Source organism: Tamandua tetradactyla, chromosome 1 (genome assembly GCF_023851605.1).
Source record: "Tamandua tetradactyla isolate mTamTet1 chromosome 1, mTamTet1.pri, whole genome shotgun sequence".
Lineage (NCBI taxonomy): Eukaryota > Metazoa > Chordata > Mammalia > Pilosa > Myrmecophagidae > Tamandua > Tamandua tetradactyla.
The window spans coordinates 224,624,813-224,637,480 of NC_135327.1; the positions used below are offsets into that span (position 1 = coordinate 224,624,813).

Genomic DNA, 12,668 nt, shown 5'->3' on the forward strand with positions numbered 1-12,668 from the left:
TGGCATTCCTAAAAGAGTCCACTTAAAAGTCTGATTCACAGTGTAACTGAGAAGTCAGGATGTAAGGGATGATTTTAATTACTGAATCATTATATAGATATTCCTTTTTGCTTTCTGGTATACTGGAGTAGATAGAGGGAAATTCCTGAAATCTCTAAATTGTAATCCAACTGCCTTGATCTCTGATATGATTGTATAGCCTTTATCTTCTGCCCCAGTGATTGCAAAAACCTTGTGACTAATCCTCATTTGCCCATTTATCCAGTTTTTCACCTTTAGAGTCTTGTAATCACTAAAGACAGCCACTAATGTTTATTACTGAAGGGTCTTGCGTCCGCCCAAGACTCACCCACAAGTCCAAAGTTATCTTGATAACTGAGACTGGATCTAACCACAATGGGCCCACCTGACATGCGCAGTAGCTTAGACTTTAACCAACAAGTAACATGTGTCATTCCGCTATTTTCTTTTATACATTCTGAGACAAGCATCTAATCTATCTGCACATGCTTAATAATTAGAACCTCTAATTCCATCATCTGGGGCAACTGTGCTCATTATCCTAAGCCCTGCCTATCTTTTCTCTAATAACAGAACTACTACAGTTTGGGGAGACAGATTTTGGGTCCCTAGGCCATTTGCTCTCCTACCACATGCCTAGTAACAAACTCAGGAATTGGTTATTGAGTGTGTCCGGCAAAAGAATCCACAGCCTTTATCCAGTAACAGTAGGACTAAGGAAGACTTCAGGATCTGCATCAACAAGACAAAGCAGAAAAGTGCTAAGAGCAGTCTGTGAGCATACCTAAAAGCCTTCACAGTACCTATTAAACAAGATACTGTGTTATACCAAAGTATATATCAAGTTTAATGATGAAAAACAACTTCAAGACATACTTCAAAATACAACCTATGGGGCAGAAGAAAATCATCATTACTCAGAGGTATATTTATAGCCTTAGATGTCTTGATATCAAATAAGAAAAATGAAGAAAGAGAAGAACCAAGTATTAAGGTAAAGAACAACAAAAGAAGCCAAAGACTAAACTAACAAAAGTAAAATTAAAATCAATATGACTGATAGTGAAAAAATATATAAAATGAATTAGTATTCATTTTTTTAAATGTTTTTTTTAAAGATTGCAAACCACTTGGAAATTCAAAGATAAAAGATAATAAGGAATGAGGTCTTGTTATTCTATATAGGTTATTGTAATACCCTTATACATTCCAGAGTATTTTGAGCAGAAATTTAAAAAGTATTTACAAAGTCCCTTGAGGGACTGGAGACAAAATGTGGAACTATTAAACTCCACCTGGGGAATTCCTGATATTCTCTCAAGCATGAGGGACTCCCAATTTAATAAGCCACGCCTTCGATCTTATGAAACTTATATCTCTAATGGTGAAGCTAAGCCTACGTATAATTATGCCTAAAAGTCACCTCCAGAGAACCTCTTTTGTTGCTCAGATGTGGTCTGTCTCATAAGTCAAACTCTGCAAGTAAATGTACTACTCTCCTCCCTGCTGGGACATGACTCCCAGGGGTGTAAATATCCCTAGCAACATGGGACATGCCTCCTGGGGATGAGCCTGGTCCTGGCATTGTGGGATTGAGAATGCCTTCTTTACCAAAAGGAGGAAGAGATGAAACAAAATAAAGTTTCGGTGGCTAAGAGGTTGCAGCGGCTGAGTTCAAAGATCATTTTGGAGGTTGCTCTTCTGCAGGCTTCAGTCAGATATTGCGAATTGCCACAGTATGCCAAGCCCCAACCAACAGTATTCCTGAAAACCCTAAAGAATACCCTGGGCTCTATCTAAGACTCAATAAACGTTTTACCAATTAAGTTTTTTTTTTCTAGAAACTTAAGGCTTTCCTATGCTAGATAAGCCTTGAAACCCAGAGGAACCAGTTTCATTCCTCAATACCCTAAGGTCAGCCCTGTTTGTCAGAACAAAGAAGTTAGAATTGTCATTGCTCAGATATCCCTGAAGACTGAGTGAATAATCAAATGAGATTTAACAGTTATAACCAAGAAGTTAGGATTTAACAAATGATTATGACTAGACTCATTATATAGAAATTTCTTTTTAGTTCCTAGTGTATTAGAACAAACAGAAAGAAATACCTGAAATTGTTGAACTGTAAGTCAGTAGCCTTGATCTTGAATAGTGGTTATATAACTATATAGCATTCATCTTGTGACCGTGTGACTGTAAAAACCTTGTGGTCTTCACTTCCTTTATCCAGTGTATTTATAGACGAGTAATAAAACAAAGACGTGTATTAGTTAGGGTTCTCTAGAGAAACAGAATCAACAGGAAACACTCGCAGATATAAAATTTATAAAAGTGTTCCATGTAACCATGGGAATGCAGAGTCCAAAATCCACAGGTCAGGCTGTGAAGCTGACAACTCTGATGAGGGTGTGGATGAACTCCAAAGGAGAGGCTCACTGGCTGAAGCAGGAAGAGAGCCTCTCTCTTCTGAATCCTCCTTAAAAGGCTGCCAGTGATTAGATTAAGCATCACCCATCGCAGAAGACACTCCCCCTGACTGACCACAAATGGAATCAGTTGTGGATGCAGCTGAGATGATCATGATTTAATTCCACAAAATGTCCTCATCACAACAGACAGGCCAGCACCTGCCCAAACAGACAAACAGGTACCACCACTTGGCCAAGTTGACACATGAACCTGACAATGACAGTCCATCCCTTATCAACTTGGCAGCCACACACATTACCTTAAACCATACCCAATCTCCAAATAAAACACACATTTTTTCTTTCACCTAACAATACTTAACTGTCCTGCATGCAACCAGAAACACACTAAATCTCTCCAGAATAGGGTACAAACCCTTGGGCAATATTCATTCCCAAACTTGATACTTTATGACTTAAATAGTACAACATAAACAAAACATCATTACAGTCCTTGTTTCTGTAACTGATCATAGTTACAGGACATGGTCATAGTTCATATTTATCACCATCCTCTTCCACTACTCATTCCATGTTCCCTTTACCCTCAGCAAGCACTCCAGCTGGCCATGGTTCTTTGCCTGGTGGGGTGACCCAAACCTTCATTCCCGAAGCTTCAGAGTCATTGGTAGTCCTGCCTGGACTGGGCTCCCACAACTCTCCATTGATTCCAATCACAGGGCATGGCAGCACCAAAAGACACCCCAGGGGATCTCCTATATTCCAAGAAAACTCCTCCCCACCTCCACTGTGTAGCTGCAGTCCTACTTCCCCCTGACAGTCAGGGTCAGTCACCCAAGACAATAATTTAACCCCCTTCTTGGCCTGTTGATCCAGGGGCATAAGTAGCCCAAAGTGACCAGGTGGCAGTCCTACATTCCAGCTCAACAGAATCATTGTTGTTTCTCTTGGTGGAAGTACTCCCTCCCCCAGAACCAAAACCTGTAGACCAGCAGAGATCAGGGTCACAGGGAAAGGAAACAAAAATTTTCCTAGTGGATCATTAGGGGTAATAGTGAGTGATACTGCTCCCATTTCCACCCCTTGGTTCCTGGACCCATGGATTCTGGCTTTGGGAGAAACAGCACCATACAGCAGATACTGATTCAGAGCATACACAGCCTCCTGGAGAACATTACCCCAGTCCTTCAAGGTATCGCCACCCAGTTGGCACTGTAATTGAGTCTTCAAAAGGCCATTCCACCATTCTATCAATCCAGCTGCTCCTGGATGATGGGGAACATGGTAAGACCAGAGAATTCCATGAGCATGTGCCCATTCCCGCACTTCATCTGCTGTGAAATGTGTTCCTTGATCTGAAGCAATGCTATGTGGAATACCATGATGATGGCTAAGACATTCTGTAAGCCCACAGATGGTAGTTTTGGCAGAAGCACCCCATGCAGGGAAAGCAAACCTACATCCAGAGCATGTGTCTATTCCAGTTAGAACAAATCGCTGCCCCCTCCATGAAGAGAGTGATCCAGTGCAATCAACCTGTCACCATGTAGCTGGCTGGTCACCTCGGGGAATGGCACCATATTGGGGGCTGACTGTGGGTCTCTGCTGCTGGCAGACTGGGCACTCAGCAGTGGCCACAGCCAAATCAGCCCCAGTGAGTGGAAGTCCATGCCGCTGAGCCCATGCACAACCTCCATCTCTACCACCATGACCACCCCACCCATGAGCCCACTGGGCAACAACAGGAGTTTCTGGGGGAAGGGACTGACTAATATCCACAAAATGGGTCATCTTATCCACTTGATTATTAAAACCCTCCTCTGCTGAAGTCACCCTCTGGTGCACATTCACATAGGACACAAATATGTTCACATTTTTAGCCCACTCAGAAAGGTCTATCCACATACTTCTTCCCCAGACCACTCTGCCACCAGTCCTCCAATCATGGTCTTTCCAAGCCCCTGACCATCCAACCAAACCATCAGCAACAGCCCATGAGTCAGCACACAAATGCATCTCTGGCCAGTTCTCCCTCCAAGCAAAATGAACAACCAGGTGCACAGCTCCAAGTTCTGCCCACTGGGAGGACCTCCCCTCACCACTGTCCTTCAAAGACACCCCAGAAAGGGGTTGCAGCACTGCAGTTGTTCACCTTCGGGTGGTACCTGCACATCGTACTGAACCATCAGTAAACCAGGCCCGAGTTTTCTCTTCCTTACTCAATTCACTGCATTGAGTGAACACCCCAAGAGGCCATAGCTGTGGTCTGGGAAAGAGAAGGCAATGTGGCAGGAATGGAGACCATGGGTATTTGGGCCACCTCCCCATGCAACCCACTTGTGCCCTCATGACCTCCTTTGGTCCTATCTCATATACACCATCTCCATTCTACAATAGAGTGCCACTGTGCATGCCCAACTCCATGGCTTGGTGAGTCAGACAACACCCAGCTCATGATAGGCAACTCAGATCCCATGGTAACCTGGTGGCCCATGGCCAAGCGTTCAGTCTCCATTAAGGTCCAGCAGTAGGCCAAAAGCTGTTCCTCAAAAGAAGTAGTTATCTGCAGCAGATGGCAAGGCTTTGATCCAAAATCCCAAGGGTCTGCATTGTGACTCTCCTACAAGGGCCTGCCAAAGGCTCCAAACAGCATCTCCACCTGCCACGGACACTTCCAGTACCACTGGATCTGCTGGATCAAATGGCCCAAGTGGCAGAGCAGCCCGGACCCATTGCAGAGCCTCCTCTTATTCAGGTCCCCACTCAAAGGTAGCAGCTTTTCTGGTCACTCAACAAATGGGCCGGTAGCACACCCAAATGAGGAATATGCTGTCACCAAAATCCAAAGAGACCAACTAGGTGCTGTGCTTCCTCTTTGGTCGTAGGAGGGGCCAGATGCAGCAACCTATCCTTCACCCTAAAAGGGACATTTGACATGTCCCACACCACTGGGCACCCAGAAATCTCACTGAGGTGGAAGGCCCCTGCACTTCTGTTGGATTCATCTCCCATCCTTGATACACAAATGCCCCACCAGTAAGTCTAGAGTAGCTGCCACCTCCTGCTCACCAGGCCCAGTCAACACGATATCATCAATACAATGGAGCAGCATGATGTCCTGTGGGAGGGAGAAACGATCAAGGTCCCTGCAGACAAGATTATGACATAGGGCTGGAGAGTTGATATACCCCTGAGGTAGGACTGTGAAAGTATATTGCTGACCTTGCCAGCTGTAAGCAAACTGCTTCTGGTGGTCCTTACTAATAGCTATTGAGAAAAAAGCATCTGCTAGATCAGTAGCTGCATATTAGGTACCAGGGGATGTATTGATTTGCTCAAGCAATGATACCACAACTGGAACAGCAGCTGCAATTGGCGTTACCATCTGCTTGAGGTTACAGTAATCCACTGTCATCCTCCAAAACCCATCTGTCTTCTGCACAGGCCAAATAGGAATGTTGAATGGGGATGTGGTAGGAATCACCACCCCTGTATCCTTCAAGTCCCTAAGAGTGGCATTAATCTCTGCAATACCTCCAGGAATCCAGTATTGCTTCTGATTTACTATTTTGCTAGGTAGGGGCAGTTCTAGTGGCTTCCACTTGGACTTTCCAGCTGTAATAGCCCCACTGCCAGAGTTAGAGAGCCAATGTGGGGATTCTGCCAGTGGCTCAGTATGTCTATACCAATTATACATTCTGGAACTGGGGAAATAACTACAGAATGGGTCCTGGGACCCACTGGACCCACTGGACCTACTGTGAGATGGACCTGAGCTAAAATTCCATTGATCACCTGACCTCCATAAGCCTCCACCCTGATTGATGGATCAGTGTGACATTTTGGGTCCCCTGGAATTAATGTCACTTCTGAACCAGTGTCTAATAATCCCCCAAATATCTGATCATTTCCTTTTCCCCAGTGAACAGTTACCCTTCTTCCTGGGGAAGGCTTGGAGGAAGATTAACTGTATAAATTTGTGGCAGTGTAACAGGGTTCTACCCCAAAGGGACCTGGCCTCCCTTTCATTCAAGGGGCTCTGGGTCTGTAAACTGTCTCAAGTTTGGAAATTGATTATGGGGCCGTGAGTCTGTATTTTTGTAGTTCAGGTTTAGACTTCTGTTCACTTGACCTAGAACTCTTTTGTTTATACATCTCAAACAAGAATTTAGTAGACTGCCCTCCTATTGTATTTCTAGGTACCCCATGATTTACTAGCCAATGCCATAAATCTGTGCAAGTCATATAATTTTGATGTCTGCTTTGAGTTTGCTGTCTATTATAATAGCCATGTCTACCCTGTCTCTGATGATTAAGTGCTGCCACCTGGCTACTGCCAACTCAGGATCCAGTCAACCCCATTGTGTTTAAGGATTCCAGCTCAGTGACAGCAGTTCCCACAGTAATATCAAACTTACAGAGAAGTGCAACTACAGAGCTCTTCAGGGATGATGGTGCTAGTCTCACAAATTTATTTTTCACTGTTCTGGTAAAAGGTGCATCCTCCGGACATTCCTGGGGTGTAAGAGCAGGCATTGCATGATAAATCCACTTTAACATTCCAATCTCTCTAAGCCTCTGGATCCCCTCCTCTACATTATACCAGGACAGTTCTGGCATTTCAACCTCAGGTAATATCGGCCACCTTTTGATCCATGTTTCAACCAACCATCCAAACAAACTGTTAATACCTTTTCTAACCCCTCGTGCTATAACATTGAATGCAGAATGTCTGCTTAGTGGGCCATATCAGTAAATTCAGCCTGATTCAGCCTTATATTCCTCCCACCATTATCCCACACCCTTAAAATCCATTGCCACACATATTCCCCTGATTTCTGTCTATATAAATAGGAAAACTCAAACAGTTCTTTTGGAGTATAATGTACCTCCTCATGTGTGATACTTTGTACCTCACCTTTAGGGGCCTGTTGGGACTTTAGTCTAGTTATAGGTCTGGAAGAAATGAAGGGTGGTAGAGGTGGGTCATGAAAAGAATTAGAAATATCTTCCAAGCCATTTGCTTTAAGGCATTCATTTGCAGTTTCATTTGGTGAAACAGGATTAATCACTCTAGGGCTAATCCCTTCAGGAGGAGGTTGGGTGGCTAACTCCTCAAGGCAGGCTAAGAGGTGGGGCGGCTATGTCCTCAGGACAGACTATTACAGGGTTATCTAGAGAAGACTCAGCATGACCTAGGATTTCAACCTCACCCCCGACATCATTATCAATCCATATGTCACATCCCATTTTTCAGGGTCTCACTGCTTTCCAATCAATACCCTCACTTTAACAGCAGACCCTATGCAACACTGAGATTTCAGTTTATGTTGTAAAGTTGCTACTCTAACAAAAAGATTCTGAGTCTGATTTTCAGAGATCTCAAGTCTATGGCTACAGGAAATAAGATTTTCCTTCAGGATACTCACAGAAACTTCTACATCTGTCAGACGGCGCTTAAGCTTTTCATTTGAAGCCTCAAGCCCATCCCTTTCACTCCTTAATGTAGCCAGTGTATCTAACAACAACGAGTGAACATCTCTATACCTCTTATTCCCAAAAAACTCCAAAAAGGTGTCAAAAACATTATCCCCCAGAGCCTGGCTTCATACAAGTGAAGAATTAGGAGAATGAAATGGTGATATTTTGACCATATCTCTTTTGCCAACTCACTCCGTGGATTGGGAGTGTCATTCTAATTATGGGAATCAGATTTCTTAGTGTCTTTGAGTCTAGTCAGAGTAGAAAGCCATTCATAAAAACTCATTTTGAAGACTCTGTTTCTTAAGAACCATTCCTGGTACCAAGTTGTATTAGTTAGGGTTCTCTAGAGAAACAGAATCAACAGGAAACACTCACAAATATAAAATTTGTAAATATGTCTCATGTACCCATGGGAATGCAGAGTCCAAAATGCACAGGGCAGGCTCTGAAGCTGAAGACTCCAAAGGAGGGCCTGGATGAACTCCACAGGAGAGGCTCGCTGGCTGAAGCAGGAAGAGAGTCTGTCTCCTCTAAATCCTCCTTAAAAGGCTTCCAATGATTAGATTAAGCACCACCCATTACAAAAGACACAGCCCCTGGCTGACCACAAATGCAATCAGTTGTGTTTGCAGCTGACATGATCATGATTTAATTCCATGAAATGTCCTCATCTCAACAGACAGGCCAGCACCTGCCCCATCAGACAAACAGATACTACCACTTGGCCAAGTTGACACACAAACCCGACCATGACAATATGCATAAAAAAATAACAGGTTGGGAATATAGGGAAAATGCACCTGTATTAGTCAGGGTTCTCTAGAAAAATAGAAACAACAACCAATATGAGATTTATAAGGGTGTCTCACACAACCATGGGAATGGAAGAGTCCAACACCCTAGGGTAGTCTGTGAAGCTGGCAGCTCTCATGAAGGTCTGGATAAACTCCAAGAAGAGGCTCGCTGGCTGAAGAAGTAGCAAAACAGTCTCTTCTTCGCTAAAAGCCTTCAAGTGATTGGATTATCTCATTGTTGGGAGAGATCTCAATACATCTACAATCAAGCCTTAGTTGATTGTAGATGTAATCAGCCACAGATGCACTCAACTGATTGATGATTTAATACACCAGCTTTCTGGTTTATCAGCCAGCCATGAAATATCCTTGTACCAATGGTCAGGCCACTGATTGCCTGACAGACAACTGGGCATCATCACTTGGCCAAATTAACACCAGAACCTAACCATCATAATACCCCTACATAAACTAAGGATGACAGTTAATACTATTACTTTAATATTTTTCATCAGTTGTAACAAATGTAACTACTGATAAAAAAATAATAGAATTGCAAATACATGCAATCATTACGTGTAACAAAATTTACATACCAGTGCAACTGTTGGTGTTGAGAGTTGTATAGGAATCCTGTATTTTAAACATTATTGTTCTGTAAACCCACAACTTCTCTAATAAAAATAAAAAATAAAAAATAAAAACCAACCAACCAAACAAAAATAATACGGTTTACTACAGCGAGTTCATTCCAGGCATGTAAGCATGTTTGAATATTAAAAATTGTATCAACATAATGTGAGGTATCAAACTGTAGAAAGAAAATATATGATTATCTCAGTAGAAGCTGAAAAGACATTTGATAAAGTTCAGCAGGCACTCCTAATAACAACTTTAAGTCAAACAGGAATAAATGGAAATTACCCAATAATGATAAAGATTCTATCACAAATAATAGCAAAACACTAAAAGCATTTTACTTAAAATCAGAAATTAGACAGGGAGGCAAGGTATAATTGTTTATTTAATACTGATTAAACCCTAAGTCTTAGATGATCTAAGTGGCCATAAAAAACTTATGGTTGATAAAATATCAGAAGGTGAAAACTATTCTTTTTTGTGATGATATTAGTATCTAAAAAGTTCTATTAATAGAAAAATATTCCATTTAGAATAACATCAAAACCATAACATAATATAAATAAATTAAAAACAAAGCACAATCCTTAGGGAAGAGAAGTATAATTTATTATTGAGCACTCAAAACAAAACCTAAACAAATAAGAAGGCATATCATGTTTTTGGATGAGAAGACACTTGAGAATGCTCTCAAAAATAATATATAAACTCAATGCAGTTCTAAGTAGAATTCCAACTGGGCTTTTAGAGAATTGAATAAATTGAGCCTAAAGTTTATATAGACAAACAAAAGCTAAAGAAGAACAAAGAAATGAAGAGAGTGAAGGCAGGACTTGCCTTACTTGATATTAAAAAACATACTGCCAAGCCACTTTAATCAAATCAACAGAGTATCATATAGAATAGAGAAACACAAATTGGTGAATGGAATCAAGATATCAGAAATAGATTCCGTTTTATATAAGGACTTCATATATGATAATTCAATCCAGTGGGGAAAGTATGGAGTATTTACTAATAATAGTGCTGGTGTAGCTACCTCTTCATGTGGAAGAAAATAAAAGTGTCCCATTTTGCACCATATAAAAAAAAATTTCAGGTGAATTAAAAATAAATATATTTAAAAGTGTCAAGAAAATCTAGAAGACTACATGTGCAATCTAGGGACAGAAGAAAACTTTTTAACCAAGACTAGAAACCCAGATGTCATAACAAAAGATAAACTTGTTTAAATGTAAAAAATTTAAACAAAATGTTTAATGGAAAATGATACAGTAAATAAAGTAAGTCATTCAAAACTATACAGCTGGGAAAATATAACATAAATCATAGAAAAATATAGTACCTCCACTATTCAATGAGTACTTTAGAAATTTACATAAACTGCCGGAGTAACAGTAAAAATGGGCAAAATATATAAATATACAATTCACAAAGAGCAAACAGAAACAGCTGGCAAATAAATGTGAAAACGTTCAAATTCACAGTTACAGATATGCAAAGTTGAAATGGGATGTTACTTTTACCCATCAGACTGGCAAATATTTAAAAAGCTGCAACACACTGCTGGCAGGGATTGGAGGTAGGTGGGAATATTCACATATATTTCTGGTGGAAATGTGGAATGTTAGGGTTTGGGGAAAGTAATGTTGCAATTTCTACTCAAATTTAACATACATGCACACTTTGACCCAGAAATCCCCCTTCTGGGCTGTATTCTGTAGAAATAAAGGCAGTAATAAATAAGGATATAACTTTAGTTTTGCTCATGGTGGTAAAGATCTGGAAACATTACTAGTGGGGAAGGCCCAGGAATAGCTGCATGGTGGAATAAATTATGGTGGTACATGGCCAGGATATGCTTCTGTTATGAGGTTTGATTTAGGGCTATACGAAATGATTTGAAGCAGATGGGCCACAGTGGCTCAGTGGCAGAGTTCTCACCTGCATGCCAGAGACCTGGGTTCGATTCCTGGTGCCTGCCCATGTTAAAAAAAAATGATTTGAAGGGGTTTTCATAAGGTACTGCTCAGTAAGAAAAAAATATAGAGAAAAGTATGTGTAATATAATCCCATTTTAATAAAACAGCAATCTCTTCAGATATATATGTTTGTGAGTGAGCATTTGTAAGTAGGACTTTATGAGCAGGGAGACTAGGTTGTTAATATCCCTTAGCTGAGGGAAGAGAGAGGGAGTAGATGTGGGTAGAAGAGGGGTAAGAAAGGACAGGGTGAACTGAACAAGAAAGAAGTTAAAAAAAACAAAACAAAACTGCACAGACAAGCTGATCCTAAAATTCATATGGAAATTCAAGGGACTGAGAATAGCCAAAACAACTTTGGAAAAGAACAAAGTCAGAGAACCCACACTTTTTGATTTCAAACTTAACAAAGTCAAAGTGATCAAGATGTTGTGGTATTGGCAAAAAGAAAGACATACAGACCAACGGGATAGAACAGAGAGTCCAGATATAAACCTATTGATTTTGTGGTCAATTGTTTTTCAACAAGAGTGCCAAGACAACTCATAGGCTAAAGACAGACTTTTCAACTAATGGTGCAGAACAGTGAATACTCAAATGCAGAGTGATGAAGGTGGACCCTACCTCACACCATATACAAAAAGGAACTCAAAATGGGTCAAAAACCTGAACACAAGAGCTAAAATTATAAAACTCTTAACAGAAAATGCAGGCTAAATCTATGTGACCTTGGTTTAAGCAAAGTTTCATTTAAATGACACTAAAAGAACAAGAAACAAAAGAAAAAATAAACTGAACATCATCAAAATGAAAAAAAGAAGTGCCTAGAGGAACCATCTAGAAAGTGAAAAGGCAACTCATGGAACAGGACAAAATTTGTGCAAATCAAACCTCCAATAATGGACCTGTATCTAAAATATATGAAGAACTTTAACAATTCAAAAAAATGACCAATAATCCAATTAAAATATGGACAGAGGAGCCAAACAGACATTACTCTAAAGGAGATAAACGAACGGACAATCAGCACTTGAAAAGATACTCAACACCATTAGGAACGGGGAAATGCAAAGCAAAACCACAATGAGACACAACTTCACACTCGCTAAGATGGCTGTCATAAAGAATAACGATGACAACAACAAAACACCAACAGATAAGTGTTAGGGAAGATGTAGAGAAACTGGAATCTTCATCTGCTACAAATGGAAATGTAAAATGGTGCACCCACTCTGGAAAACAGTGGTAATTCCTCAAAAAATTAAACTTAGAGTTAACATATGACACAGCAATTCCACTCCTAGGCATACCCAAGAGAA

The 12,668-nt window shown here is 40.8% G+C and overlaps 1 protein-coding gene across 1 annotated transcript in view; it reads right to left on the reverse strand.

Moving 5' to 3' along the window:
* MYO3A (myosin IIIA) overlaps window positions 1-12,668 on the reverse strand; it is a 241,079-nt gene that overhangs the window by 99,604 nt on the left and 128,807 nt on the right. The window lies entirely within an intron of this gene.